Source organism: Garra rufa, chromosome 14 (genome assembly GCF_049309525.1).
Source record: "Garra rufa chromosome 14, GarRuf1.0, whole genome shotgun sequence".
In the NCBI taxonomy this organism is placed as follows: Eukaryota; Metazoa; Chordata; class Actinopteri; order Cypriniformes; family Cyprinidae; genus Garra; species Garra rufa.
Window position 1 is genome coordinate 25,721,782 of NC_133374.1, and position 8,276 is coordinate 25,730,057.

Here is an 8,276-nt window from a genome sequence, read left to right on the forward strand (position 1 = left end):
CTCTTACTCACCACGAGAGGTCACTGTCTACCATCTAAAACCAAACTCACTTCCTGGAGGGCCACAGTCCTGAAGAGTTTACCCTTACCAAAACGAAGTATACTTCAAGTTTATTTTATTAAGTTTACTTAAGTAAAGTTAAAGTATATTTTAAGTATACCTTATGTAGTAAGTATACAAATATCTGTGTACTAGTAGTATAATTTTAAGTGTATTATTTCAATAATCCTTGGGACTAAATTGGCCCACTTATATAAAAGTATATTTTTAAGTATACTTTAAGTATAACAGTAGTAAACTTTAAGTACACAACAAGTTTACATCTATGTTTTTAGATTGTACTGCAAGTCTACTAAAAGTGAACTTACAGGTAGCTATACTGATATTATGCATTTTTAGTACACTTTAAAGTATAGTCTCAGTAAAGTACTAGTTTAGTAGTTTTATACTGCAAGTATACTCGTAAGTTTTCTTTAAGTGAACTTTACAACATACTTTAAGTATACTACTATGTCCATACATAGGTGTTAATTTGTATACATTTTTTTATGAATATCTGAACATACAAAACATCTAAAGGCTAAGCAGGGTATCTGCTTGAAAAACAAAAACATTTTATTCTAGCTTCATGCATTCTTTTTTATAAACACTTGAATGTGTCAGGTAAGTTATATAAATAAAAAATAAATAAACAACATTTAAAAAAAAAAAAAGCTAAAAAAAAAAAGACTATTCATGATAATCAAAACGTAGATGGAGTTGAACAATACCCCAAAGCTCAGTCATTATTACCTCTTCATGAGTGGACATTTTATTCCATAACGGTACACAGTTTTACACAATTTTGGAAATTATTATTATTTTTTGTTTTAAAGAAGTATACTAATTGAACACTTGAATAAATCACTTTTTCGTGAGGGTAGTTCCAACACACATACCATGCCTTTTTTTTTTTTTTCAAATAAGCCTGACTAGCTGGATCATGTGTTTATTTAGGGTTGAATCTACTTTGCAAGTATATGACCAAATCCCAACAAGCTCTGTGTTACATGTATCCTTGTCTGACATTTACTTCAAAATGTAAATACACTAGCGTTCAAAAGTTTGGGGTCAGTAAATTTTTATTCTTTCTTTTTTTTTTTAAAGAATTTAATACTTTTCTTCACCAACGATGTGTTAAATTGACAAAAAGTGATAGCAAAACTTATATTGTTAGAAAATATTTACATTTTGAAGAAAGGCTGTTATATTTAACTTTTAATTAATCGAAGAAACCAAAAAAAAAAAAAAAAAAAAAGTATCACAGGTTCCAAAAAATATTTGATAGCACAACTGTTTCTAACATTGATCATGGCACCTCCTGTATTTCTATCTCTGAAAGTGAAGCCTCAGGTCATAGGTATGTTTGTGGAAGAGGGTCTGGTCTCCTTTTATGATGTAAAATCCAGATCTCATATTTATTCTTTCACTGGTCAGTCTTTCACTGAGAAACTTACATTCTTCAGGCCTTGTACTAATGACAATTGTAAAAATGTAGCACCACCGATCATCTCACATGTCAGATACAATGACTAAATTTACACCATGAATACAAACACGAAAATAATTTTTAATGCTATGGATACTTCCTGATGTTAAATGATCAGGTGTCATTATTTAAAATCATTTTTCAGCTATGACTTAAAAAAAAATAAAAAAGTGTAGATTTTCTATTTTTTTTTCTTGAAGCTTCAGACATGTTTTCTTAAGTCATTTTCTGTTGCTGTATAGCTGTGAAAGCGAAATTAAGTGTAAAGTCCACTAGTCCACAAAGTGTTCACTAGAGGGACCGTCACACGAAACACAAGAAGGACATTTTATAAACAATAGACAGAAAATTTAATATGAAATTGAGGCTATGACGTATCGATGTACCGTCTGTTCAATTGGATTTTCTTAAGATCTTAAGATCCTATGTCATGCTCAAATTTGACAACACATTTTATTTCACTAGGAATTGTTTTGTAGAGACAATTTTCAATGCAATTTACAGACAAGTTAAAACATTACGACTCAACAGATGTCTATCTCTTACAGCACAGTAATATTTAACTACATGTGAATTGTTTTTTTTTTAAGATTTAAATATCGCTACAAGCACTTTTAATAAAAATTGACAATGTATACAGTATACAATTTGACTCAAAACATTATGATCTACCAAATTGAATACAGAGGTTCATATCCAAGAGAAACAATGGGAGGAGCTGTGACATCACTGCAGGTGAGAGCTTTCAGTGAACGGAAAACTAAACTGAACAATTTGGCAAAATATTCTTTTACAGTTTTTCTCAATTGCTAAAACACTATAACCAGTCTTTTGAACTAAAATTTCAAAACTATAACGCCATTTTTGAAGAAGCACACCCATTTCCCTAAACAATAAACACTATTCCCTGCTTTGACACATGAGTTATATTTGGTGAACTGCTACTGCAAAACTCTACACACAAACCCCTACATTTCTCAGTGCTTACACCATGTGGTCATTTAGAAAGCACAAGCATTCAACATTGTTCACTCAATCTGTGAAGTTTGAGCTCAATTAGCACACAATTATCCAAGTGGAAACACTAGGAGTCAAAATTTAGCACACACAAATCAGAACCTAAAAGAAGCCAAAGTCAGCTTACAGTTTTTCTCAGTCACTTTGGTGCATTTCTCAGATCAGAAATGAAATTGTCAAAACTACTTGTTCAACATCCACATCATCTAGTCTCTTGTGCACATCATAAAAAGCTTCTCATTCTTCTGTTCAAGTTGTGATTGCTTTGGTACATTCATACAACTGATTAGATACATTTGTCTGCGGTTTCCCACATTATCAGTTGCTATTGTCATGTTGCTCAAAATGTATTATATATTTCTCTGTGCAATAGTTTGACCCCTCAAAACATCAAGTCATTAGCTCATCGTATAAGTCATTACCTAAATGCAAAATTTTTGATCTAGTTGTTATAAACTGTCAATCATATATTCTACACATTTCTATTAGACTTTTTGTAAATTTGCCATGAATTATTCAAGTGAATCTTGACTTTCACTAATGAAGATAATGTATATCAACCAATGATAAAGCAGTTCTCTGAAATAGCACAAAGGTACATCTCTTGAACCTTCAATTGGAAAGCATACTGCATATAGACAGAGGACAACGCAGGAGTTACAAAATCTGACAGTAGACTTTCGAATTTTTATTTTTACCTTTGTGCCCGTATTTCTTTTTCTTTGCTGTTTCACAATGACACTGTAATGCATTTTTATTTTTTTCCTCAGACCACTAGTACAGTACAAGTGTAACTGTGAATCCTATCCAGTCTTTTTCAATCAGTATCCCACATACAGTAATGTGTAATTTTGAAGAGGAAGAGTAGGAGGTGAAAGAGGAAGAGGAGGAGAAGAAGGTGGATGACAACGACAACGTGGAAGAGACAGAGGAAGGGCAAGGGCGAGAAAACAAGCAGTCTCATATATTTTAGTTGATGAGTGCCAGGGTTGGATCAGGCATGCAAGAGGATTTGACCCCTGCTGCCTGGCCAGGGCTAATTTAGCCTGTGATGCTGAAGAGGTTCTTTGGCCTGTCCCAGACCAAAGACAGGATTCTGGGCAGAAAAATTATATTTTGTTGTTGTTTGCTGTTTTGTACTGTACTCTACAGTACATTAAATTAAGGAATAAAACACTTGCAAAGGCATAGATTTGTTGTTTTCATCATGTGAAAAGTTTTTTATTTGGATTGTTTTGGTTGTATTGTTTTGAATTGATCTCATCAGTGTGTAAAACTGTGTTGTAGTGTGTGTGTTTTTGAGAATTTGTGTGTCATGTCTGAGAGCAAAGTTTGGTTTTTCAGCAAGATTGTGTTGTTTTGAGTGGAGAGCTTCATTTTGACCTCAATATAAGAAGTTTGGGGAATTGAGTTAGGAGTTGTGGATTTGTGTTTAGAGTTTCGCAAATAAGAGGCATAATTTCAAGAAATGTGTTTAAGCAATTGAGAAAAACTGTAAACAACATAACATATTCAGGCAGTCTGATCTGTGAGCACAGCTGAACACACACACAGGTAACATTTGCTTCATAAATCAGTTATAAATTATGCTTCTTCATCATCCTTTTAAGCTCTGTCAGGGGAGCTCTAGTGCTCGATCTGTCTGGATGTGTTCACTGATCCAGTCAGCACTCCATGTGGACACAACTTCTGTAAGAGCTGCCTAAACCAGTGCTGGACAACAGTCAGATCTACAACTGTCCTTTCTGTAAAAAAACATTCAGTAAAAGACCCGGTCTCAAAGTCAACACAGCACTCAGGCAGCTTGTACTGCTCGTTAAGGAAAAGTCTGGTCTGAGTAAACCTGAGGTTTTCTGTGACATTTGTGAAGATATAAAGATGAAAGCACTTAAGATGTGTCTGGTCTGTCAAAGCTCTTACTGTGAAACTCACCTGCAGCCTCATTACAGAGTCGCACATTTTAAGAAACACACACTGATTGATCCTGAGAATCTTAAGGACCATATATGCCAGACACATGGAAAACCTCTGGAGCTGTTCTATAGAGATGATCAGATATGTGTGTGTTTCCTCTGCGGAATAAAAGACCACAAGAATCATAACACTGTTGCTGTAGAAGAGGAGAGCGGGGAGAGGAAGGTAACGGCAATGTGACCTTGGTGGATTATGAAAAATTGTTTTATTATTTGAGTATTACAAATTATGTACTAGGTATGTTTCATGCTTCATGTGTGGTCATATTTTTCCAATAAGACCAGGTTGTAATGAAGTATTTACCTATTTGTGTTAGATGGGATTGCTGAATCTTTGAAATTTGAGTGTCTGTATAGCCTAAACTGATGAAGATGCAGACAGATGTGCGGCCGATGATCCAGGACAAAATGAAGAGAATACAAGACATCAGACTCTTAAAGGAAGTAAAAAATGTAAGTATAATGCACTTATGATCTATACTTACAGTAAACAGACTGAATTGCTATTTTAAAATGTATAACATAAAGTGAATTGATTGATCCAACAGGAATCATCAGAGAAAGAGAAAGCAGAGAGCATTGAGCTTTTTACTTACCTGGTGCGCTCCATTGAGAGATGTCAGTCTGAGCTGCTGGAGATCAGAATCAGAATCAGAATCAGAATCAGAATGAGCTTTATTGCCAGGTATGTTTACACACACTAGGAATTTGTTTTAGTGACAGAAGCTCCACAGTGCTACAGAATGACAGTGACAAGACGACACATATTATAAAAAGAACAATATACAAGTATACAAGACAGACAATGTGCAAAAATAGCGAAGACATTTGAATGGAAGTAAGTATGTGCATTAAATAAATAACTGAAAAATGAATAAAGAGTGTATAGTGTTGTATGTTCCACGATTAAGTGTTCATGAGATGGATTGCCTGAGGAAAGAAACTGTTTCGGTGTCTGTTCGTTCTAGTGCTCAGTGCTCTGTAGTGCCGACCGGATGGTAACAGTTCAGAAAGCGAGTGTGCTGGATGTGAGGGGTCCAGAGTAATTTTGGCAGCCCTTTTTCGTACTCTGGATAAGTACAGATCTTGAAGGGTAGGGAGGGTTGTACCAATGATTTGTTCAGCAGTCCGGACTATTCGACATAGTCTTCTGAGATCAGAATTGGTAGCTGAGCTGAACCAGATGGTAATTGAAGTGCAGAGGACGGATTCAATAATGGCAGAGTAAAACTGTTTCAGCAGTTCCTGTGGCAGGTTGAGCTTCCTCAGCTGGCGGAGGAAGTACAACCTCTGCTGGGCCTTTTTCACAATGGAGTCTATGTGAATGAGATGATGGAACAGAAGCAGAAAGCAGCAGAGAAGCAGGCTGACAGGCTGATTAAAGAACTGGAGCAGGAGGTCACTGAGCTAAAGAGGAGAGACACTGAGCTGGAGCAGCTCTCACACACTGAGGATCACCTTCACCTCCTACAGGTCAGTGTCCTTCTGTCTGCTTACATCACAGAGAACAACACTCCACATGCTGAGGGATTTCTGTTCTCTCCTGCTGTAGATTTACCCATCGCTGATCAGACCTCCAGCCACCAGCAGCTGCACTGAGATCAGTATGATCTCCACACTCAGATGAATGTGGAGACTCTAAAGAAAGCTCTGATTCAGCTGCAGGAGACTCTAGATGAGAAACTCAGCATAACTGGTAAGAAAACTGCATTAATACTAATAGTGCTCTGCACGGCATGTTTTTCACCCTAAAACTACCAGTTTGCCATATATGCCTCAAAGTCTTTTGTCTCCATAGTTCAGGATATAATGCAGCATGCAGATACAACAGTCAGTGACACTGAGAGTGTTCACAAGACAATGCAGCAATATGGAGGTGCGTGGGTCAATAACAATAAGAAAAAAAAATAATTTTAAACGTGGCGAGTTCTTACACGTTTCTTTCTTTACATTAATTTGTTGCTTTTTTGCTTTTATACTATTTTCTAGAGTCAAGATAAAATATTATGCGGCACAACTATTTATAGTATTTTTTTCTTTGCACATTGGATTATATGTATTTTTCTTAAATAGTATTTCATTTTCTTTACAAATGATTAATATATGTCTCTATGTTTTTGAAAACCTACACCACATGACATTTACTTGAACTAACCTTGCCTTGTTATAAAAAGGTCAAAATATCTGATATTTTAAGAGACTGATTGACCTTGACACACAGTCATGAGAGTCTACTGGGTCTTTTCTATTATATTTTTTGCATGTTGGTAGGACATGATTTTGTTAGTTGCAAAACATGACTTTGATTTGTTGTACAAAAGTTTTAATTCAGTTAAAACATGTTGTGCAATTTTAGTGTATCCAGGTCATGCAATATGAAATGCATTGTATGTATAAAAGGAGTAAGTCTATAATACTTTGTTTTTATATTAAACACGTGCAGAACTGTTGTATTGTGAAGTTTTTTCATATCTCATCTCTGTCTTTCAGAGGATGTGACTCTGGATCCTGATACAGCTATGTCGGTTGTCTCCCCAGTTGAGAAGACAATGCAGCAATATGCAGGTACGCGGGTCTAAAACAATAAAAGACTACTTTGTTTTCATATTAAACGCATTAAAACGGTTGTATTGTGAAGTACTGTATTCATGTCTGATCTCTGTCTTTCAGTGGCTGTGACTCTGGATCCCAATACAGCTCATCCAAATCTCATTCTGTTTGATCATGGAAAACAAGTGTCATATGAGGACATTAAACGTAAACTCCCAGACAACCCAGAAAGGTTTGATTACTGTCCCTGTGTCCTGGCTAAAGAGGGATTCAGCTCAGGGAGATTTTATTTTGAGGTGCAGGTAAAAGGAAAGACTGACTGGGATTTAGGAGTGGTTGGAGAATCCATTAACAGGAAGGGAATGATTACAGCAGCTCCTCTCCTCCTGTGAAGGTTTTGTGAAAATGAAACTAAACTGATGAACAACTGGATCTTGTTTATTGTTGATTGTTTTTATAGGATCCCCATTAGCGGCCCATTTAATGGCAGCTAGTCTTCCTGGGGTCCTCTTTAAAATATTCACAACATAATATTACACAAAGCAGTAACAACACAAATTACAATCAAGAAAGTTCAAACATTCCAATTACATTCAAAATATTACCAGGTGAAAGAACATGACAATTTCCAGCTTTCACAAGGTCATTTGCAGCAGTTCTTGAGTAACTGTCCTCTTAAATTTGTATTTGTTCTGAACTCTGCGTGATGAGACAGAAAGTCGATTCCAGATAGATATTGCTCTATAAAGTGATGTGCGTTTCAAAGAATTTGTCCTGGGAAGCGGAAGTTTTATGTAACCACCTAGTGCAGGGCTATTCAATTGGCGTCCCGCCAATCATCTTCATCCGGCCCGAGGGAGAAGTACGCGCAGGTGGCTTGAATTGTTTTTGCACTAATTAGTTTGTCCACTAGGCGGCAACACTGACCCGGGCCAGCCAAAAAAGAAAAGCAAAGAGAGCCAAGAACAACAACAGTCTACCGGAGACCGCAACATCAATAGACGGCAGATTTGACAAGCGCTTTAAAAGGCTCCAGACTGCGACCAAATCGTCGCATTTTTTCTTCCGGTGCGAATAAATTTTGTGAGCGGTCGCATGAATTAAGGTTGCTGCGATATTTCAAATTCTGCTCAGAATTCTGAATTACGAATTCTTCACACTGAGTTGTAACGTTGCAATTTCTACTTCATTAAGGACAGCCCCTAGAG

General features: G+C 36.2%; 1 pseudogene; it reads left to right on the plus strand.

The window, feature by feature from the left end:
• Positions 1 to 1,350: 1,350 nt before the first annotated feature.
• Positions 1,351 to 7,460, plus strand: LOC141284348 (E3 ubiquitin-protein ligase TRIM39-like; annotated as a pseudogene).
• The last annotated feature ends 816 nt before the right edge of the window (positions 7,461 to 8,276 follow it).